At 44.8% G+C, this 24,707-nt stretch overlaps 1 non-coding gene across 1 annotated transcript; it reads left to right on the top strand.

Moving 5' to 3' along the window:
* The first annotated feature begins 4,803 nt into the window (after window positions 1-4,803).
* On the top strand, window positions 4,804-4,910 carry LOC125579518. The gene has a single exon (XR_007317584.1). It is a non-coding gene; the product is annotated as a small nucleolar RNA R71 (small nucleolar RNA).
* Window positions 4,911-24,707: the final 19,797 nt, after the last annotated feature.

Here is a 24,707-nt window from a genome sequence, read left to right as displayed (position 1 = left end):
CTCTTCAAGTATACTCTGACTGGAGAAGCGATGCACTGGCTTAAGCAACTACCCACAGGATCTCTAAAATCATGGGCCGACATCAAGAATGCTTTCTTGCGAAACTTCTTTGATGAGCCTGATATTACGTGTATACGCACACCAAATAACCTAATGTGCACACTACCACAATCGAATGGTATGTCGATGTAGCACTTTAGGATCGAATCCACAAAGACCAACGGTTACACTTTATCTTTATGGGATCAATACTTAGCTAAAACAATATGGGGGGTTTTAAGATTTGAGGGTTTCGTGAGAAACAAGTAACAAGATTAATTAAAGTATTCAGATAACTAAAATGCTAGCCTAGGGTGGTTTGATCGGGTGTTAAACAAGTGTGAGCCAAACAATTATTCAAGTTTGATTAAAGACCAGTCTAGAACTCGGATCACTCAAGTAGAACAGCCCACTGTCGTGGAACTGCCCCCCTATGCTGATCGATCTTGATACCTAAACTCTCGTTTGGATCAAGATGCGACAGCAAGCAATAGAGATCAAGTCCGATATGTTCACAAAACACCCTAATATCTACTTTCGCTGATTAGGGATGCAATGCTCATTCAAGTTATGTCTAGCAACCTATAACACTTTTGATGAATAGATTAAACCTAGAATCAGGCACTAAGTGGTTAACTTGATGCAAGCCTTAAGAACAACAGTGAATGAAGACAATCGATTTATAACTTATTTATGTCAAGCTCACAGATCTAACACCCTAACACCCTAGACTAAGCAAGCTGACTACTCAGCCATGGAGCAAGAAAACACAGAGACAGAGACTGAATAAAACATGTGTAGATAAAATAGAATAAGGGTTCAGGGGGTTCTTCTCTATGGTGAGAGAGATGGAGCCTTCTCCCTTTACAAAGTATCAAATCACAAGTCTCCAACTCTAAGGTCTGGTTTCTTCTCCCAAAAACAGCGTAGAATGATAAAGAGAAACAAAAAATATGATATATCAAAGCCACAGGCGGCTGGGAGAGAAAATAAGGATAATTAGGGCAAATCCCGTAATGATTGTAGTTTCCTAAAAAATCTCTGCCGCTGGAACACTCACTCGGAACAATCACTCGGGTTGCTCCGCTATCCGGAACAGTCATCAAGACTGTTCTGCGTGAAAACCACCAAATTGCATTGTTTTCTGCCTCTTTTGTTCCAGCTGATCCATCTCCCATCCAATGCAACTCCAGACCTGTAATGACTACAAAAGGACTAGGAAGACTCGATAAAGACATGAAAACCAATTTAAAAGCATATATACAAGATGTATAAAACACCATATATCAATTCCCCCAGACTTAGATCCTTGTTTGTCCTCAAACAATGTCAAGTATCAAGAACAGGGAGAAAGGTTTGAAAGTGTGGGAACTCTCCTATTCTCAGCAACCATACTTTAACCACGAATCTCTGAACCATACAAGCAGTAAAACTAGGACAACACACCCTTACCGGAACCCCACTGACTGCTGTTCAAAAATCGGCTCCATACTCTTCATCTCAAACCTGAAAAAGCAACACTATCGAGACAGAACTCCCTACATTCATTTAAGAGTAGCGTGAGCTTCTCATCACAGGCATCATTCAGGGTAGACGGTCTAGGTGTGGAACAGGCTATTTAATGGTGGAGTTAAGAGTGTTTAGGGGCTACCATTTCATTGAAGAGGATGCAGGATATCACACAAAATGGCAAGAGAGGATAGATCCATTGATGTCCACAGCCTCTACTCGTTTTTGCTCTATCTGGTGCGACTGTTCTGATGACGGAACAGGCAACTGATTGTTCTGCTTTCCACTTTCCTCTACACACTCTTCAATACTTGGTACCAACTTCTTGCTCGACCTTTCCAGTGGCTCCATGTTTCTTTTCTTTCTTCCCCTTCTCCATCACATTAATCTCGTTTTTTTTTTTTTTTTTTTTTTGAAGACTGATATGGTGATGTGACGAAGAAGGAGGTAATACATGATCGTTCTGAGTGCCACTGGTGGTTCTGATTTCGCAACCATTCTGGTTCTCCACCCCTGCTCTTGCGCAGTTCATTGGTTATGGAGCGGTTGCTCCCTTAATCTGCTTGTTCTCCTTTCTGACTGAATTTCTGCAGCAGTAACGAGTAGGAGGCTGCGTTGATCCTTTCCTCTCCGACCTTTTTGCACATATCTGCACATATGACACTGAAAAACAAATGCATGAAGGTGGAATAAAGGCTAAGGTGCAGGGTGGGAACTAGCTAAAGATGAGCTAGCCACTCAGGATCAGCAAGATGGATAAAAAGGATAAGAAGTCCTGAGTGTGTTCTCGTTTCCCTGATCTAATGCCCATAACAAGAAGAATTTCAGTCAAGATTAGGTTCAAGTAAGGTGGAGTTAAGTCTACCCAGTGTAACCTGATCGGCTGAGAACTTCTGGAGAATCAAGTGAGATATGTCAGGGTGTTCCAGGTCCACATGTGTGTCTTTCGCCACTGCTAAGGTCACTGAATAAGATAACTAAAGCACGAGGTGGTCAGTGATCAACACAGAATAAGGTCCTAATTCCCACAAAGTTTTGACTGACTCAATAAAAACTGACTCAAATTGACCCAAAAGAAAAACAAAAGAAAGAAACGAGTTAGTAAACGACGAAAACCCTCCCCCAGACTTACTTCACAACGTCCCTGGTGTGAAAATAAATCAGAGAGAAGGTGAAAACAAGAATTTTTTTTTTTTTTTGGTCGAGATACTTACCTGGCGCGGAGCAGCCTGACAGAGCAAGACGCGGTTGCTCCGGTAAAGGATGCTCTGGAATGAGAGCAGCCAGCTGCTTGCTCCAGTCAAGGGTCTCGGATTTTCTGATTTATGACCTGAGACTCAACAAACTAAAAACAAAAATAAGTAAAAAGAAAATCCTAATGTTAATGACACTTACCAGTGGGTTGCCTCCCACCAAGCGCTTGGTTTAAGTCACTAGCTTGACTTGGTGACTGGGATCAGTCGGGTTGAGCAGGAGGGCTTGTTCCAAAACAAGCTCCACAATCAGACATGTTAGCTTCAGAACTCTGCTCAACAACCCTTTCACAGCAGCTTTTCCTTTCTCCTTCAGCTCATGTGTGAGAATAGCTCTGACTTTAGAGAAAGGTTTAGAGGTACCCTTGCACTTTACCTCATACTCAATGGAGTTCTCATCACACTTGAGAGGTATCAAAGTCATTGTAGGATCTCCCTTGACCCTTTTCTTCTGGACTTTCTGTTTCACCCTTGAATTCCCTCTGAATTTAGTAGGATCAGTGCTAGGATCTTCATCAGAGAACAGCCTGCTCTCACCCTTATCACCATGCTCCTTCTCTGGAACAACCTTCAGCTTTTCTACATCAAACACTGAGATGCGAGAGGCGTGTGATGAGGAAGATCTGGTGGGTACAGCCTTGTAGAAAACTTTCTTGTTGATGTTGGAGAAGCAGACTCTCTTGTTGGGCATATCGATGGTTGCTCCAACAGTAGCCATGAATGTCCTTCCAAATATCAAAGGCATCTCATGATCCTTGTTCATCTCAACAACTTGAAACTCAGCAGGAACAATGCATTCCCCTACTTGAACATGAAGGCTGCGGATGGTTCCATATGGGACTGCTCTGGAAGAGTTTGCAAAGGTCAGGGTCAGCTGAGAACGCTCAACATCAGCAATACCCAAATCGTCTACAATAGCCTTTGAGACGAGATTCACACAAGAACCAGAGTCACAAAGAGCATCCTTGAAGGTTGTTCCTGCGATGGAACATGGGAAAACAAACTTTCCAGGATCATCAACCTTAGGCAATACCTTCAGTGCTGGTGTAGACAGTGCTTTGATATAGAGGACCTTGATCTCCTCTTGAGTCTCTCTACAGTGTTTAAAGAACTGGAGCAATGGACGAATCTGCAGAGCATCTTCGAATGCAAGTTCTTTAGGAAGCCTTCTCACCATCTTGTTAAAACCTATCAGCTGCTCTTCACTAATGGGATCCATCAGATGTCTAGGTGGAATTGGATAGGGAACCTTGGGAACATAGACTCGAGATGGTGGAGTCTCAGCAGGTTCGCTAGGAGCAGTCACTCCAGAGCTAGCAGACTGCTCTGCTCTCTCTTCTGCGCCTGAAGCAGTCTCAGCAAACGGCTGCTCTATTGCATTACAGTGCTCAGTCCTAGGATTTTTATCAGTTCTTCCAGGAGCGTCTGTTGCCTCTTGACACTCTCAACTGTTTGAGCAAGCTGAACATCGATCTTTCTTATATGGATCGCAAGATTGTCATACTTGTTATTCAGCTCAGTGAACATGTTGCCCATCCTGGTGTCTATTTCCGTGGTTACCTGATTCAACGCCTTGGCCTGAACCTGCTGACCCTGCAACAGCTGTTGCATCATCATACCCAGACCCTTCAGCTCATCTGGTTGACTGTTCCCGGTAGCTGGAACAGCATGCGGATTGCTCTGCGGTTGTCGCTGGTTCTGGTTCTGAATATGCCCGGCCGTAGGTTGTTCCATGCTGAAAACGTGCCCTTGGTTGTTTTTCAGTAGCTGATCAACCTTGGCCGTCAGCTCATCTATTTTCTGGGCGTCAGAACTGTTTCCTTTCTTGGAGCAATCACTCTCCTCTTTCTTATTAGCTGAGCTAGCAGCCATGTTCTCAATCAGCTTAAACGCTCCATCAGTGGTTTGAGTCATGAAGTCTCCATTGCTCGCAGAGTTTAGAGCACCTTGGTATTTCCAGTCCACTCCATCATAGAAAATGTCCAGGAGGTAATCATCATCAAATCCATGGTGAGGACATTCTCTGCGATAGTCATTGAAGCACTCCCATGCGTCGCAGAAAAGCTCACCAGTGATCTGTCTGAAGGAGGTGATCTTGTTCCTCAATGCAGCTGTTCTCGCCTTAGAGTAGAAATGGCTGAGGAACGCTGATCGGACCTGTTCCCATGAAGTGAGAGAGCCGGTAGGGAGAGAGTTCAACCACCGTGCAGCTTTTCCATCAAGAGAGAATGGGAATAACATGCACGTGATGTAGTCTGGTGGAACACCATTCACGCGAGTGAAACTGCAGACTTTTTCGAAGCTCTCAATATGCTCCATTGGAATTTCTGTAGAGAGACCAGAGAACACCTTTCTCTGTACTAGACCGATCAAAGCAGGCTTGATCTCGAAGTCCTGCCTGGTGCAGAGTGGAGGAACAATGGCAGAGCGCGTAGTAGGGATGTTACGCGGAAGGTTTCTCTGCCCGATTGGAACAGTCTGCGCCTGTTGTTCCTGCTGCGCGAGAGCAGCCTGTTCAGCAGCATCCTGCTGAGCTTGGATGGTCTGCTGCATTTGTTGCATCTGCTGCTGCATGAGTGCCATAGCCGCAGCGAGATCATCCTGATTGGCGTGATCACCCATAGTGGTGTCGGTTTGCCTTGGCTGTTGACGATTTGTTCTTTCTAACCTTGCTAGCTCCTGGTTGGTAAATGTAACTAACTCTCCTTGTGCGTTTCTCCGAGTATGTCTACTGGTCATGCACCTGGAACATTAGCTGCAACAAAAAGGATAAGGCAAGTTAGAGGTCTTAGACTAAATAAATAACCGAAAAATAAAGGTAAAAAGATGGTCCCCGGCAACGGCGCCAATTTGATATTACGTGTATACGCACACCAAATAACCTAATGTGCACACTACCACAATCGAATGGTATGTCGATGTAGCACTTTAGGATCGAATCCACAGAGACCAACGGTTACACTTTATCTTTATGGGATCAATACTTAGCTAAAACAATATGGGGGTTTTAAGATTTGAGGGTTTCGTGAGAAACAAGTAACAAGATTAATTAAAGTATTCAGATAACTAAAATGCTAGCCTAGGGTGGTTTGATCGGGTGTTAAACAAGTGTGAGCCAAACAATTATTCAAGTTTGATTAAAGACAAGTCTAGAACTCGGATCACTCAAGTAGAACAGCCCACTGTCGTGGAACTGCCCCCTATGCTGATCGATCTTGATACCTAAACTCTCGTTTGGATCACGATGCGACAGCAAGCAATAGAGATCAAGTCCGATATGTTCACAAGACACCCTAATATCTACTTTCGCTGATTAGGGATTGTGGGAACCGAAATTCGCACTGTCGATTTCCGTTTAAATAAGGAAACTAGGAAAACCCTAATTTCCCAGAGGTCCCGGATCTCTGCGAGAGCCAACGACAAGTGATCGAATATATGCGGAAATCATGAAAAGATAACAAACGAGTTTAGAGAAAACAGTAGATCTTATTTCGAGTCCGCGTAAGAGCGTTGCGATCATTACAAGAGAATACAAAGGCTTTGGCCGCAGGGGCCGTCAGCGAGTTACCTAGTTCTAGCAACATAAAACCCTAATCCTAGTTGAGTCGCAGCTCGATAACAAAGGACGAAAAAGATATCTAAAAGGCTTAGATTGATTTCGGACTGAACCTTGTTAAAGGCTGCCTACGTACCCCTTTCGAGGATCAAGCCGAACGTAGTTCAATTGATAGAGCTGGACAAGAGATCGAACTGCCTGGGCGAGTTCGTCTAGTAATTGAGTGCCAGTCATAGAAACCGAACTTGTCGAGAATAAGCCTAAAGTTTCTAAGTGCAGAGAATTCCGAATCTAAAAAGCTCTCCCCTTGCTCCTCGCCTAGGACTCCTTATATACTAGCTCCAAGGTCGGTTTACGCTTTTACTCTTCTGCCCTTAAGCCGTCATAGCATAAAAATGGAGATATTCCATTTTTCCCGATCTTCACAATTATCTTCAAAACTTCCGTATTTATCCGCGGAAACTTGACATTTATCCTTCCTTGTGGACCAAGCGTAAACCAGGCTGTGGTTTACGGGCTTTTGATTAGGAAAATCGTAGGATGGGCCTCGAGTCGTGTTTTAGGTCCCTTTGGGCCGTCTTCCGACTCGACACGTTTACTACGAGTTTTCCGCGGTTTCTAATCCGCGAAGTTTGATCGATGAATTAGAATGGCGGGAAACATGGACTGAGCTTGCTACGGTCTTCGGGAGATAGCATTCGAAGGTTTTGACGAGAATGCAAGAACTGGTGTCGTATTGACGTTCGGAAAGGTTCAATCGCTACACAGCGACCGAACTTTGGCTCGAGCCCGGTCGCTTCGTAGCGACCGAGCGGGACGAGCGCTCGGTCGCTACGTAGCGACCGAGCTTTGCTGAGCTCGGTCGCTACGTAGCGACCGAGCGGGACGATCGCTCGGTCGCTACGTAGCGACCGAGCTTTGGCTCGAGCTCGGTCGCTACGTAGCGACCGAGCGGGACGATCGCTCGGTCGCTACGTAGCGACCGAGCTTTGGCTCGAGCTCGGTCGCTACGTAGCGACCGAGCGGGACGATCGCTCGGTCGCTACGTAGCGACCGAGCTTTGGCTCGAGCTCGGTCGCTACGTAGCGACCGAGCGGGACGATCGCTCGGTCGCTACGTAGCGACCGAGCTTTGGCTCGAGCTCGGTCGCTACGTAGCGACCGAGCGGGACGATCGCTCGGTCGCTACGTAGCGACCGAGCTTTGGCTCGAGCTCGGTCGCTACGTAGCGACCGAGCGGGACGATCGCTCGGTCGCTACGTAGCGACCGAGCTTGGCTGAGCTCGGTCGCTACGTAGCGACCGAGCTTTGGCTCGAGCTCGGTCGCTACGTAGCGACCGAGCGGGACGATCGCTCGGTCGCTACGTAGCGACCGAGCTTGGCTGAGCTCGGTCGCTACGTAGCGACCGAGCTTTGGCTCGAGCTCGGTCGCTACGTAGCGACCGAGCGGGACGATCGCTCGGTCGCTACGTAGCGACCGAGCTTTGGCTCGAGCTCGGTCGCTACGTAGCGACCGAGCTTGGCTCGAGCTCGGTCGCTACGTAGCGACCGAGCTGTGTGCATGCTTGGTTGCCGCGTATCGATCGAGCTTGGCTTGTCCGCGGTCTGATTTCCATACTCGAGCTTGTCCGCGGCCGATTTGGATACATGTCCGTTGCCTTCGGACAATCGGTATTTAGTGGTTCGATTGAGATTTGGACGATATTTTACTGCAAGGCTCTTCGTAAAGATTTCTTTACGAAGATTACTTTTCGTAAAAACGGTTATGCTGATTTTTACGGACTTTCAGACATTGATTCCGTCGTGACCGATTTTGACCCCAACAGTTAGCCCCCCAGCTCGTTAGAATCATGAGCTTCTAGCGTGAGGTTCTAGCGAGTGGCTTGGCAAGTTAGGCAAGGTAGGTGAGTTAGGCGGAATTAATGGTTGAAAAGGTCTGTGGTAAGTGATCTTCTCGCTCTCCTAAAAGTAGAAAACGCGATAAGATTGGGGCTGCGCCTTATGACGGCTGCCTACGTACCCTTGTTGAAGGGATCAAGCCTTTCGTAGTTCATCTTGGAGTTAAGGTTCTTATGACTAGTTTTCCAGTAGGACCTTTATGGTCTAGTTTTTATGTAGCGGTTATAAGGCGTGTTGCTGCCGATGGCATTTTGTATGGGTGTAGAGGGAAGACTACGAGTTGTCGTCTCGTAATCTAACTCTGTGTGAATTGCCATATCCATAATCTGTTTCGAGAGTTTTCCGCAGTGTGTAAACTTGCGGGATTTTCTGAAGACGTTCGAATATTGGCAAAGAGACAAATTTTGGGATCTCGTATCAGGGTGTTTGATACTATGCCTAGAGATGTTAGAGACCAGTGCGCTGGGTTTAGGGCAAGACCTAGGTTTACTCCTGGTTTTAGAGGGTGCGATGACTAATTCGACTTACGTATCCCGTTTCAGTTTCATCCTGATTCCATACCGATTTAAAGTCCGCGATAGGTTCTCGGCTTATACGACTTGTATGGTTGGAATCGAGCATCTCTCCGGAGACCGGAAGTGCTGGACCAAAATTTCGGATTTCTTTTATAGCGCTATTATCCTTGTGTCGGATGTAAGAGAGTCATCTTCTACGAGATGGCTAAGTCTGTTTAGGACGTTAAGAGTTTGTTGTGATCAGCAACAAACTTAATGGTAAAAATTACTATTTTGAGTCTTCGCGAAGAATATGTTTTGAGAAGATGTTAGTGCGTATGACTGTCTGGTCTTCCATGAAGGTGTTTTTATCGAGGAAGGAAATTTCGTCGAAGAACTAATCTTCAGGCGTCCGCGACGTCTCGCGATGCTGAAGATTTGTTATTCTTTCGTATGCCACGTTTCGTGCTTGAAATGTTCGCGGGCTTTGAAGATATTTCGCGATGTTGCGAGGGTTTAGTATTAGCCCTGTGTTTGAGAAACATTCTGGTTTGACTAAGAATGTTCGCAGCCAAAAATTGTTGTTCCTGTTCGGATGCTAATAGTTTTGTTTGCGATCGAGGAATTATGACTGAGGTGTCGTGTAAATTTGTCCATGGGAACAAGTGTTTTCCTTCATGGTGCTTTGTGAAGAGTTGGCCTTCCGAGATGTATTTCGTGCATTTTTTAGGATGTTTCGTATAGCTCTAGAAGCTTTGTTACGAATTTTTCCTTACATGCCGCGTATTGTGGTTAAAACGTTGCGGGCTTAAAGTGAATTGTGGAGCGTATTGAACTTGGTCAATTTTCGAAAAGTTTAGATTTTCCGTTAACCGTTTGGTTGTTAGGACTTAGTTTCGTTATGAAGAATTTATCATATGATTTCCGATTGTGGGCTATACGATAATTTATCATATCATATAACCGATTTTACGAAGGTCGTAAATCAGTGATATGTATACATATGTCAAAGTAGCATTGTTTCTGCGGGTTCTACGAGAAACGTTCCCGCTGTGATTTTGATCTTAGGTGAAGGTTGCTTGGCGTTACCCATGGAGTATTACCGAAGTTTATTTCAATACGATCTAGTCGCGGAACGTTTTTCATAGGTTTTTCGAGAGGATTCTCATGACACATTTGTTTCTTGAAAGAATTGGTCAACCAGAAGTGGATCTAGCTAACCATCGGGAGGAAAGTGCTTCTTTTAATGTGCACGATGCTACATATATTCTCGAGTTTTCTTCGTCGCAAATGTTTTCGATACTTTTCCGTGACTTACTTGGTACAACGGAAACTGAAAGAAATGCTTTGGTGATTGAAGATTTCTCGCCGCTAAGTTTAAAACGAAACTGGCTTTCTGAAGCCGGAAAAGGCTTCAATACTTTGGCTAATCGTCGAGTTTCAGTTTGATATTGGTACAAGTTTTCTGTACGCATGATTGCGACAAGAAATGATGTATAGTTTTTGAGATTATGTTCATGATCGTCTGGATATGTTGCTAGCGTTTAGACGAATATTAAGATTGTCGTTTGCCTATTCTTGACGATTTGCAGAAGTTTTTTGAAGTTTGGGAGTATACGAGTATAGTATACGTACCTACTCCCCCTTTTTTTTTTTACGAAAGAAAAACGGTTGAACCGATACTTTGAAGGGTTGTGTACGTTTCCTCTCCTGATGTTTGGAATGATCGATAATTCGGGACGATTTATAGACGACGCTTGGACTGTGATTTGGTTGTTTCCACGTTGACGACTTGGGATATGTCGGTTCCGAGAAAATTGCCAGAAACGAATCGGTTTTAAGACGACGTTCATGTCTCTAACTTTTTCTCTCTTTAGGAAGCGAGCTTGATATGCGTGGCGATCATTTCTCGACTTTCGGAGAGTTTAGATCGGTTTGCAAGATTTGGATGAACAATTATGGGACAATATATCGAGACAGGAAAAATCGCTTAAAACTTAGTTCGCTAGACTATCCGCCTAGGTTTTACGTTCCCTAAAGTTCTATGGCAGCCTCAAAGTAATTTCCTACGAAAATTCCAAGTCTGATTTCAAAAATTTCAAGTCGGAAATACCTTAGTTCTCTCGAAGATGCAGTTTTGTCCCTTCTCAGTTTTGCGTGCTCATTTCCGTTTCCTATTCTCGTGTATGTTCGCCATTTCCGATATTGGTGTTTACCCTTTGAAACTTGACATTTATCTTCCGAACTTGACTGTTATCTTCTCCTTAGATAAGACGTCGATTTTTGTAAAAAGGTCCAACGTAATCGTATAGTTAAGGCGGCTAAGGTGTTAAGTTAACCATTGCCGTTTTATACGATTAATCTGAATCCATGCGAGAAAATAGGTCTTTGCGGTTTTTTTTTTTTTTATATCGTAAAGTCTCAATGGTAACTTCAATCGAGGCGAAACAAGAGACGTTTCGATCGAGATTCGAAAGTGAACGCAAAGATGGAGGTAGGGTGAGCAGAAACAAGCCAAGGAGTTTAGGATGAGGTTTACTTGTTTTTGTCGTAAAATCTCAACGGAAACTCCGATTGAGACGAAACCAAAAGCGTTTCGATGAGAATTCAAAGGAGAACGCAAAGGAGGACCCCTTTGAGGCCTGACAGGTTGCTATAGCGAGTGAGGATGTCATCTCGGTCGCTATAGCGAGTGGAAGGGAGCCGAGACGAGTCCCACTTGTTTTCGTCGTAAAATCTCAACGGAAACTCCGATTGAAACGAAACGAAAAGCATTTTGAAGAGGATTCAAAGGAGAACGCAAAGGAAGAACCCTTTGAGGACTTACAGGTCGCTACGTAGCGACTGACAGTCTGACAGGTCGCTACGTAGCGAATGGAAGCAAGCCAAGAAGCGTCCTACTTGTTTTCGTCGTAAAATCTCAACGGAAACTCCGATTGAGACGAAACGAAAAGCGTTTCGACGAGGATTCAAAAGACAACCCAAAGGAGGACCTTTCTGAGGCCTTACAGGTCGCTACGTAGCGACTGACAGTCTGACAGGTCGCTACGTAGCGAGTGGAAGCAAGCCGAGACGAGTCCCACTTGTTTTCGTCGTAAAATCTCAACGGAAACTCCGATTGAGACGAAACGAAAAGCGTTTCGACGAGGATTCAAAAGAGAACCCAAAGAAGGACCTTTCTGAGGCCTTACAGGTCGCTACGTAGCGACTGACAGTCTGACAGGTCGCTACGTAGCGAGTGGAAGCAAGCCGAGACGAGTCCCACTTGTTTTCGTCGTAAAATCTCAACGGAAACTCCGATTGAGACGAAACGAAAAGCGTTTCGACGAGGATTCAAAAGAGAACCCAAAGAAGGACCTTTCTGAGGCCTTACAGGTCGCTACGTAGCGACTGACAGTCTGACAGGTCGCTACGTAGCGAGTGGAAGCAAGCCGAGAAGAATCCCACTTGTGTTCGTCGTAAAATCTCAACGGAAACTCCGATTGAGACGAAACGAAAAGCGTTTCGACGAGGATTCAAAAGAGAACCCAAAGAAGGACCTTTCTGAGGCCTTACAGGTCGCTACGTAGCGACTGACAGTCTGACAGGTCGCTACGTAGCGAGTGGAAGCAAGCCGAGAAGATTCCCACTTGTGTTCGTCGTAAAATCTCAACGGAAACTCCGATTGAGACGAAACGAAAAGCGTTTCGACGAGGATTCAAAAGAGAACCCAAAGGAGGACCTTTCTGAGGCCTTACAGGTCGCTATGTAGCGAGTGGAGAGTTGGCTTGAGCTCGGTCACTACGTAGCGACCGAGCAGTGTGTGTGCTCGATCGCTACGTAGCGACCGAGCAGCGTGTGCGTGCTCGGTCGCTACGTAGCGACCGAGCAGTGTGCGTGCTCGGTCGCTACGTAGCGACCGAGCAGTGTGCGTGCTCGGTCGCTACGTAGCGACCGAGCGGCGTGTTCGTGCTCGGTCGCTACGTAGCGACCGAGCAGCGTGCGTGCTCGGTCGCTACGTAGCGACCGAGCCGTGTGAGTGCTCGGTCGCTACGTAGCGACCGAGCAGCATGTGTGCTCGGTCGCTACGTAGCGACCGAGCGGCGTGTTCGTGCTCGGTCGCTACGTAGCGACCGAGCAGCGTGCGTGCTCGGTCGCTACGTAGCGACCGAGCCGTGTGAGTGCTCGGTCGCTACGTAGCGACCGAGCAGCGTGTGTGCTCGGTCGCTACGTAGCGACCGAGCAGCGTGCGTGCTCGGTCGCTACGTAGCGACCGAGCAGCGTGTGTGCTCGGTCGCTACGTAGCGACCGAGCAGCGTGTGCGTGCTCGGTCGCTACGTAGCGACCGAGCCGTGTGCGTGCTCGGTCGCTACGTAGCGACCGAGCTGTGTAATCGTTTTGTTGTGTTTCCTTTTTCCGCGATTAACGTAGGGGTTTTTCAGCGGTTTTTTTGGGAGAACAAGTTTTATCCTTCCGAAATGTTTTCGGAAAACGTGTTTTGGTAAAACCCTTATGCATCGAGATTTGTTTACGGGGTTTTGATAAGATTTATCGTTTCCCTTCTTGTTTACAGGAGGAATCGCGAGCTTGTTTTAGTGCTCTTCCTGTGGCGGAAGGTCGCGACTAAGTTTTCGATTTTGTTGAAAACTACGGCGTTTGCGTAAGCGTTGGCCATAGGAGCAGTCAGTGCTGCGAGTTTGTCTTTCATATATCCAAACATCGTTTCGATCAAGCGTTTTGTGGCCATGAGTAAGAGTAATCCGTAACCCCCCCTCCTTCTAGCGCCAAACTGTGGGAACCGAAATTCGCACTGTCGATTTCCGTTTAAATAAGGAAACTAGGAAAACCCTAATTTCCCAGAGGTCCCGGATCTCTGCGAGAGCCAACGACAAGTGATCGAATATATGCGGAAATCATGAAAAGATAACAAACGAGTTTAGAGAAAACAGTAGATCTTATTTCGAGTCCGCGTAAGAGCGTTGCGATCATTACAAGAGAATACAAAGGCTTTGGCCGCAGGGGCCGTCAGCGAGTTACCTAGTTCTAGCAACATAAAACCCTAATCCTAGTTGAGTCGCAGCTCGATAACAAAGGACGAAAAAGATATCTAAAAGGCTTAGATTGATTTCGGACTGAACCTTGTTAAAGGCTGCCTACGTACCCCTTTCGAGGATCAAGCCGAACGTAGTTCAATTGATAGAGCTGGACAAGAGATCGAACTGCCTGGGCGAGTTCGTCTAGTAATTGAGTGCCAGTCATAGAAACCGAACTTGTCGAGAATAAGCCTAAAGTTTCTAAGTGCAGAGAATTCCGAATCTAAAAAGTCTCTCCCTTGCTCCTCGCCTAGGACTCCTTATATACTAGCTCCAAGGTCGGTTTACGCTTTTACTCTTCTGCCCTTAAGCCGTCATAGCATAAAAATGGAGATATTCCATTTTTCCCGATCTTCACAATTATCTTCAAAACTTCCGTATTTATCCGCGGAAACTTGACATTTATCCTTCCTTGTAGACCAAGCGTAAACCAGGCTGTGGTTTACGGGCTTTTGATTAGGAAAATCGTAGGATGGGCCTCGAGTCGTGTTTTAGGTCCCTTTGGGCCGTCTTCCGACTCGACACGTTTACTACGAGTTTTCCGCGGTTTCTAATCCGCGAAGTTTGATCGATGAATTAGAATGGCGGGAAACATGGACTGAGCTTGCTACGGTCTTCGGGAGATAGCATTCGAAGGTTTTGACGAGAATGCAAGAACTGGTGTCGTATTGACGTTCGGAAAGGTTCAATCGCTACACAGCGACCGAACTTTGGCTCGAGCCCGGTCGCTTCGTAGCGACCGAGCGGGACGAGCGCTCGGTCGCTACGTAGCGACCGAGCTTTGCTGAGCTCGGTCGCTACGTAGCGACCGAGCGGGACGATCGCTCGGTCGCTACGTAGCGACCGAGCTTTGGCTCGAGCTCGGTCGCTACGTAGCGACCGAGCGGGACGATCGCTCGGTCGCTACGTAGCGACCGAGCTTTGGCTCGAGCTCGGTCGCTACGTAGCGACCGAGCGGGACGATCGCTCGGTCGCTACGTAGCGACCGAGCTTTGGCTCGAGCTCGGTCGCTACGTAGCGACCGAGCGGGACGATCGCTCGGTCGCTACGTAGCGACCGAGCTTTGGCTCGAGCTCGGTCGCTACGTAGCGACCGAGCTTTGGCTCGAGCTCGGTCGCTACGTAGCGACCGAGCGGGACGATCGCTCGGTCGCTACGTAGCGACCGAGCTTTGGCTCGAGCTCGGTCGCTACGTAGCGACCGAGCGGGATGATCGCTCGTCGCTACGTAGCGACCGAGCTTGGCTGAGCTCGGTCGCTACGTAGCGACCGAGCTTTGGCTCGAGCTCGGTCGCTACATAGCGACCGAGCGGGACGATCGCTCGGTCGCTACGTAGCGACCGAGCTTGGCTGAGCTCGGTCGCTACGTAGCGACCGAGCTTTGGCTCGAGCTCGGTCGCTACATAGCGACCGAGCGGGACGATCGCTCGGTCGCTACGTAGCGACCGAGCTTTGGCTCGAGCTCGGTCGCTACGTAGCGACCGAGCTTGGCTCGAGCTCGGTCGCTACGTAGCGACCGAGCTGTGTGCATGCTTGGTTGCCGCGTATCGATCGAGCTTGGCTTGTCCGCGGTCTGATTTCCATACTCGAGCTTGTCCGCGGCCGATTTGGATACATGTCTGTTGCCTTCGGACAATCGGTATTTAGTGGTTCGATTGAGATTTGGACGATATTTTACTGCAAGGCTCTTCGTAAAGATTTCTTTACGAAGATTACTTTTCGTCAAAACGGTTATGCTGATTTTTACGGACTTTCAGACATTGATTCCGTCGTGACCGATTTTGACCCCAACAGGGATGCAATGCTCATTCAAGTTATGTCTAGCAACCTATAACACTTTTGATGAATAGATTAAACCTAAAATCAGGCACTAAGTGGTTAACTTGATGCAAGCCTTAAGAACAACAGTGAATGAAGACAATCGATTTATAACTTATTTATGTCAAGCTCACAGATCTAACACCCTAACACCCTAGACTAAGCAAGCTGACTACTCAGCCATGGAGCAAGAAAACACAGAGACAGAGACTGAATAAAACATGTGTAGATAAAATAGAATAAGGTTCAGGGGGTTCTTCTCTATGGTGAGAGAGATGGAGCCTTCTCCCTTTACAAAGTATCAAATCACAAGTCTCCAACTCTAAGGTCTGGTTTCTTCTCCCAAAAACAGCGTAGAATGATAAAAAGAAACAAAAAATATGATATATCAAAGCCACAGGCGGCTGGGAGAGAAAATAAGGATAATTAGGGCAAATCCCGTAATGATTGTAGTTTCCTAAAAAATCTCTGCCGCTGGAACACTCACTCGGAACAATCACTCGGGTTGCTCCGCTATCCGGAACAGTCATCAAGACTGTTCTGCGTGAAAACCACCAAATTGCATTGTTTTCTGCCTCTTTTGTTCCAGCTGATCCATCTCCCATCCAATGCAACTCCAGACCTGTAATGACTCCAAAAGGACTAGGAAGACTCGATAAAGACATGAAAACCAATTTAAAAGCATATATACAAGATGTATAAAACACCATATATCAGAGCCGCACGCTGAAGACTTGAGGAGCAAAATTGATACATTCGCGCAGGAGACTGAAGAGTGAAAAATTGCTACATTCAAAGAAGCGTGGATCAGATTCAAGTTCTTCCAGCAAGACTGTCCACACCACGGATTCAATGAAGTGCAACTGCTAAGAACTTTCTTCAGAGGTATAGCCTTGAGGTATCAGATGGCTCTTGATACAGCTAGCAAGGGAAACCTCAACACCAGGAATCCGGTGGAAGCTATGAGACTGATAGAAAATCTAGCAAACAGCAGCAGCACCAAGAACACTGACTTTGAGAGGAAAAATTCTGTTGCACCCCTAGGAAAGGAGCAGATGGACGAAGTTAGAGCAAAGTTAGATGTGGTTCATGAGATTCTTAGGAAGCAGGTCTGCTCAGCTGAAGGAGAAGTAGCTGTAGAAATGTAAGGAGAAGAAGATGTGAACTACATTGGAGGTACTGGATTTCAGAGATCTGGAAACCAGGGTGGAAACAGAAACTTCTATGGCAATAGTCAGAGGAGTAACCAGAGTTCACAGTTCCAGAAACCTTTCAGCAACAATAGCAGAGGCTATGGAAACTCATTCTACCAAAATCCACCACCACAGACTCAGGAAAACAAGATTGAAGCACTGCTTGACAGAGTTCTGGAAGGACAACAACAACTCATTGTGGACTTCAATGGGAAGATAGATTCTGCCTACAACAGTCTGAACACAAGAATTGAGACCTTAGGGACTCAAGTGAGGAAGCTTGAAATGCAAGTGGCTCAGAATGGAGACACTGTAAAGAGGCAAGAATCCTTGGTTAGAGAGGTAGGAGTTGAGAAAGCAAAACACCACGTGAATGCCATCCTAGATGATGATTTTTGGCAAGTGGTGAAGCATGAGAAGCTTGGAGAAGGAGACTTCGAAGTTGAAAGCTCCATGAGCTTCGGCGGATCACATTGGTGTCGACCGATGTCAATGGATGCACATCGCTCGACAGACCAGGACGAAGATCGATCGACAGATTACTCTAGACATCGATCGACGTCATCTGCTGAATCGACTGCAGAGTGTAGTGCAGTTCGAATCATGACTCGTGAGGAATTCGCAGAAAAACACCCTCACCCACCCTCCCCTTTCTACGTCAAAATCGATCGACCGCATGAGCCAGCCGTCGATCGACAAAGAGATATCGACATCGATTGACCCCCCTCACCCCCCATCGATCGACGGGCACCTCTCACCTACCGAGTGCAATTACCATCAATTGATAGTAACCGAATCAACACACTCAGACCACCTCCTAAACCTTTAGCAAACCCACCAGAACCTACAACCAACCCTTTACACACTACACCAGAGCCTATACAAGTTGATGAGCCAACTGAGGGAAGAGTTTTAAGGAAAAGGAAGGAGAAGATTCCTAAACACCTTAAGAGGGAAGCTAATGAGAAGGAGATGGATGGTTTCACCAAGAGAGTCCTCAGAATCCCTGTCGAGAAACATTTTGAAGAAGTTTATTACACACACCGGATGTAGATGTTCTTTAGAGAGACTAAGGAAACTGAGGAGGACATTAGGAGTATGTTTCATCATGTCAGGAAAAGGATGAAACTAAGGATCATATTGAAGAAAAGAGTGATCCTGGGAAGTTTACAATAACATATCTGGTAAAGGGTATTGAATTTCCCCATGCACTTTGTGACACATGAGCATCAGTCAATATTCTACCTAAGGTTATGGCAGACCAGCTGGGTCTGAAAATTGAGCCCTCATCAGAATCTTTCACCTTCGTAAATCTTTCAGAAAGGAGCTCAGGAGGTATCATAAGAGATCTTGAGGTACATATTGGTAATGCCCTTGTCCTAGTAGATTTTCATCCCCTGGACATCAAGCTTAACTAGAACTCTTCACTTCTGCTTGGAGGAGTTTTCCTAGCTACAGTAGGAGCTGTATGTGACATGAACACCAACAGATTGTGTCTGACACTGATAGATCCAGACGTCCACTATGACATATTCGAGTTGTGAGACAACAGGTCAACCTCGTGGAGCTTGGAAATGATCTTGGCTACATTGCAGCATGCCATTGTGGAGCAGAGTACGAAACCGACTACTCGGAATCGATCGACACTCACACTATCATATCGATCGATACCAATGAGTCACCGACGGCCGATGAACGCTATTCCACGTCGCTCGACGGGAAGCAACCGGTAGACCACTCCACATCACCAGATCAGTATTATCCAGACTTTGCCTTTCAACAACCCAACAAGAACGAACAAGATGACTATTCCATAGGCAGTCATGCAGATAGTGGATGCCATGAAATTTTTGCAGTGGAGACTGTGATTCTTCCATCCAATGAGGATCCTATTGAGGAGTATGATGAGGATTACTGGAAGGAAAGAGCTACAGAGATTTCTATGCAGGATGAAAGATATTCAACCCATCTCTTCAACAACACGCCACCCCCATCGATCGACAACATCTACTCAGCATCGGTTGATTCCCACCCTCATCCAGTAAAACGATCTTTTTCATCGATTGACACCACAGCTGGTACATCGATCGATATTAAAGTCGCCGCCTTAGAAAAGGAAAAAGGCAATATTCCAATTCCAAATATGTTTACCAATACCTATATAAGGAGTTTTGCACCCAAGATTACTTCTCACGAAACATAAGCAGAAAAGATGAATGCTCCCACAAACCAATCAGAAGGAACGTCCAGGAAGAGCATTTGATCGAAAAATCCTAATTCAGCAGAATCCTAATTCAGCAAACAAACGTCTACCATCGATCGATACACCAGTATCAACATCGATCGATTCTTATTCTAAACCTAAACTTTCTTTATCTACTAAGAAGAATATGAGTATTGATTACGACTTTCCATTGCCTGATGAATTTGGTATTTTCAGGGACCAAGATGCCATGCAAGAGCTTTTTTTTTGGGCAAAACCATGCAAGAGCTCTGGACGGAAGGATTCTACAAGTATCTAGAGATGACATAGGAGATATTCTTCAGTTGGCCAATGGAGCAAACAACTTGTTTACGCAGCAACACAGCATCCCAGACAACAATCCAGCTGTTCCAGATGAATATCCAAGGGCTACCACAACAGGAATTGGTCCACACCAATCGTGCACACCTGTTGGCCAAGCATCGATCGACAAGGTTGCTTCTACATCGCTCGACAAGGTAACATCAACGTCGATCGATAAGCCACCTTCACCATCAATCGATAGACGTTACGAATGTGGAGCCAGAAAGTTCAGATGGGAACAGAAGGACGAATATGGTGTCTACAGAGATGAGTTTTGACATGCAAGAAGCATAGCTGGTGAGATGATTCCTGTTACCAAGGACAACATCAGAAAAATTCTGGAGAGAGAGCATCCCTATTAGAAGAGAGTCACTTATGTCTTCCAGAACATGCCACTTCTTTCACACCTACAAAACTGGCACCAGAGATCTACACCAAAGATGAGATCAATGAGATGATGACTGGTATTTGTGGAGCTCAGGAAAAGCTAGGAGATGAACTCAAGACATTGGTAGATGACACCTATCAGCCTTTGGACAGAGGTTACAATGAGCTTTTCAGAAGTATGGCAGAGATGAGGACAGAGATTGAGAGTATGCAGCACAACCTTGAGAAAGAAGCTACAAAATCAACATAGATCGACGCCAACAAAGCAACATCGATCAACATCAAGCCACAGACATCCCAGATTCCTGCAGAACCGGAAAGTTTGGCAGAGAAGAAGGATGAATGGGAGATCAGATACATCCACACAAGGATTAACGACGTATACAACCCTCTCAACAACAACGTGGACTGGTTGAGAACGAGAATTGATCTGCTACAGCAAGAGCTGGATACCATTCGCATGAATGATCCACAACCAGCCATATCGATCGAGATCTCCAACATCGCATCGATCGACACAAGGTTCGCAGCAATGGAAGATAGGTTACAATCTTATGAGGATATGCAAGACCGTTTCACCTCACCTATCATGCGCTACTTGGACACCGTGTCTACACAGATGATGAATGTCCAGAAGAACATTGGTAAGCTTAATGATCAACATGATTTTCAGGAAGAAGGTTCAACATCGATCGATAGGTTCCGCATGACATCGCTCGACGGCAAGAAACCTACACAGCAGCAGAAGTTGAACATATCACATAAAAGCTTTACACAACTATAGACACCTTGGAGGAACGACTTGAGAAGCGATGTGATGACATCTACTTTCCATTCGACACCAAACTCAGTGGACTAGATAGCCAAGCAGAATGGCTACAAAAAGAAGTCAAAGCCATTCAAAGGCAACTCGCATCTCAACACCAGATATCAGCATCGATCAACAAAAAACACTCCAAATCTATCGACAGTGCTAAACCAGCATCGACCGATAAACACTTGGTCGCATCGATCGATACCACGTCTACACTAGACGACGAGCAGCTGATACAAAACAAAATGGAGTCAATGCATGAGGAACTGAACGAGCTATCAGAATACGGCTACAGCAAGATAGGATGATACCAATTCAGCATTGAAAACATCCTAGAAAGGCTACACAACATCTCAAATGCAGTACAAAAGATGGATGAGAGATGGACCAGAAATGATGAGGCCACAAGAAGTTTCATTGCAGCTTGGTCCAGAATGTGCAGCGGTGATGTGGATGCTTGTTTCCCAACAAGTAGCTGTTTTCCACCAACTATCCACATACCTCCAAAGTCAAGCTAAATGACTATAACAAAGCGCTGAGTGAGAGGCATCCTACTATTAGGCAATTTTATTTGGTTTTCCTAGTTATTAGTATTTATGTTCGTTTTTATTCTTTCAGATTTATTGCAAGACCCAAGTAGGATGATTACTAACATATCGTCCGTGGATGAGACGTCGACATCGATCGACATACACACACACACGACGATCGATGCATACCTATGCACATCGATCGATTCCCACTCTGGTCAGGTTTATCTTTCTAACTTGTTCCATTTGTACTTATGATTTATTTCCACCATATCTCCGACTGTGTTACACTGGGACAGTGTAATTTAAGTTTGGGGGGGAGGTTTACTGATATAGTTTATTCTGATTCTTATAAAAAGATTTTAATAAATTATGCTTAGCTATGTGAAAGGGACTATGATCTTACTACTTGAATGTCTAACCACTCTTTAGCACCATTCTAGATTTACTGATCGCAAATAGTACTAAGATGCTAAAGTGGATCAACCTGTCAACTATACACACTTTCCTTGATTGTTTGAAGGAACCAAAGCTGACCTCCAACCCTAAACCTAACACAAACGCTTGTGTTGGGGCTTGGTATACATGTGATCGGATTCTTCAGACAAGTCTGGAAGGTAAAGCCTTATGTAGATTTATTTAACACAATTTTCTCTCTCTATTTCGACCCTAGAGTGGTTAGTTTATATATATATATATATATATATATAAAAAACCCGAAAATTATTATTTAAATAGGACTTAGGATAGGATTTAGTTAGGAGGAATCTGAACAGGACTTTGGTGGTTAAAACCATTAAGGATTACTTCATAAAGATTCCAAATAAAGAATTCGAACCGGACTTGGAGGCGGCAATCTTCAAGGCTCGCTTCACAAAGAATTCTTGGATATAGGTCAAAAAGAAGTGAACAGGGCACGGTGGCAACCACCATTAAGACTTGATTCATGGAAGCATGTCCAATCTTGGTCACTGATCCTGCAATGGAAGCAGACTTTGACTCAAGAGAGAAATTAGAGAGAGAAAAATTAGGAACTAACTTTTACCTGCAGTTCCAGATACTTGTCTGAAATCTTTGCATCCTGTGATCGATACTCCAAAGGTAAAGCATGCACTTTTATATTTATGCTAAGAAATGAGGTTAGTGGAGGGGAATGTTGTGAGAACCGAAATTTGCACTGTCGATTTCCATTTAAATTAGGAAAGTAGGAAAGCCTTAATTTCCCAGAGGTCCCGGATATCTGCTATTGCCACACACCCAGCAATCAGAACACGAAATATAGACGATAAAGTATAAGAAATCGTAAAAAGAGAGCAAAGTAGATCTTATTCTGAATTCGCGTTTGAGCGTTACAACAAGGTAAGAGCCTGGGCCACGAGAGCTGTCGGCGAGATTCCTAGTTCTAAAACCCTAAGACGGCAACAACCTAATTGAGTCGCAGCTCGAATAACAAAAACGGAAAATTGCCTAAACTGCTCTAAGTGCTAAATTTGATGTGTAAAAAACCTCTCCCTTTGCCTCTCGCCTAGGACTCCTTATATACTCGCTCCTAGGTTGGTTTACGTTTTTCCCCTTCTGCCCTTAAGCCGTCATAGCATAAAAATGGAGATATTCCATTTTTCCCGATCTTCGTAATTATCCTCAAAATTTCGTATTTATCCGCGGAAACTTGACATTTATCTTTCCTTGCGAACCAAGCGTAAACCGTCCCACGGTTTACGGGCTGTTGGTTAAGAAATCGTAAAGTGGACCTCGAGTCACGTCTTAGGTCCCTTTGGGCCATCTTTTGACTCGAAGCGTTTATTACGGTTCTTTCGATAAAGAATAAACTTTCCGCGGTTTTTACCGTAAAGTTTGATTGATGACTTCGAATGGTCGGAAAACATGAGATGGCTTCTCTTTGGTCTTCAGGAGATAGCATTGAAGGATAGACGAGAACGTAAAGTTTGATTGATGACTTCGATCGATTACTTCTTCATATCGACCTCTAATGGTCAGCTCGGATGAAATCTCTTTTAAGCTCCTAAATGCTCCATAATCATCACTTTACTCCAAGATACTTCTGAACCTGAAAACATACCTAATAGGATTGAATATATAATATATAGATAGTAAAACATTTTTATTCCATTGATGAAAATGAGTCAAATCCATGGTATATCAACTCCCCCAGACTTACGCTTTTGCTTGGCCTCAAGCAAAACAAACAGGCAGTCTCTCTGAAAGAGGTTTGAAAACAGCAGGGACTTACAGATTTAAAACAAAGAAATCATCACCTCTACAATTTCGCATACCACATCTAAAAAAAGCCCTAATCACAAAAGCACATTATGCAATATCCTAGCTTAGCAACCAATTTCAACTAGTCTACAACTCAGCAAATCATGTCTGACATTCCGCTCTACCAACCTCATTTCTTAGCATAAATATAAAAGTGCATGCTTTACCTTAGGAGTGTCGATCACATGATGCAAGGGTTTTCAGACAAGTATCTAGGACTGTAGGTAAAAATTAGTTCATAATTTCTCTCTTGAGTCAAAGTCTGCTTCCATTGCAGGATCAGTGACCAAGATTGGACAAGCTTCCATGAATCAAAGACTTAATGGTGGTTGCCACCAAGCCCTGTTCACTTCTTTTTGACCTATATCCAAGAATTGTTTGTGAAGCGAGCCTTGAAGATTGCCGCCTCCAAGTCCCGTTCGAATTCTTTTATTGGAATCTTTATGAATCAAGCCTTAATGGTTTTAGCCACCAAGTCATGTTCAGACTCCTCCTAACTAGATCCTAAGTCCTAATTAAGTAATGAATTTTGAATTTTATTTTTTTATATTATTTTTATTTTTATTTTTTTTAAACTAACTTCTCTAGAGTCGAAATAGAGAGAGGAAATGTGATAAATGAATCTACACAAGGCGTTACCTTCCAGACTTGTCTGAAGAATCCGATCCCATGTATACCAATCCCCAAGACAAGCGATTATGTCAGGTTTAGTGTTGGAGGTCAGCTTTGGTTCCTTCAAACAATCAAGGCAAGTGTGTATAGTTGACAGGTTGATCCACTTTAGAATCTTTAGTACTATTTGCAATCAGTAAATCTAGAATGATGCTAAAGAGTGGTTAGACATTCAAGTGTAAAACAATAATAAGATCATAGTCCCTTTAACATAGCTAAGCATAATTTTATTAAAATACTTTTATTAGAATCATAATAAATTATATCAGTAAACCTCCCCCCAGACTTATATTACACTGTCCCAGTATAACAAAGTCGGAGTTATGGTGGAAATAAATCATAAGTTCTCAATGTAACAAGTTAGGAAGATAAACCTGACCGGAGTGGGAATCGATCGATGTGCATTGGTATGCATCGATCATCGTATGTAATTGTAGGTCAATCGATGTCGACGTCTCGTCCACGGTCGATATGTTGGTAAACATCCTACTTGGGTCTAGCAATAAATCTGAAAGAATGAAAACGATAGTAAATAGTAGTAACTAAGAAAACCAATTAAAATTACCTAATAGTTGGTTGCCTCCCACTCAGCGCTTTGTTATAGTCATTTAGCTTGACTGTGGAGGTG

Source organism: Brassica napus, chromosome A1 (genome assembly GCF_020379485.1).
Source record: "Brassica napus cultivar Da-Ae chromosome A1, Da-Ae, whole genome shotgun sequence".
NCBI lineage: Eukaryota > Viridiplantae > Streptophyta > Magnoliopsida > Brassicales > Brassicaceae > Brassica > Brassica napus.
The sequence above is the reverse complement of the archived record's forward strand: the minus strand, read 5'-3'. Positions and strand labels throughout refer to the sequence as shown.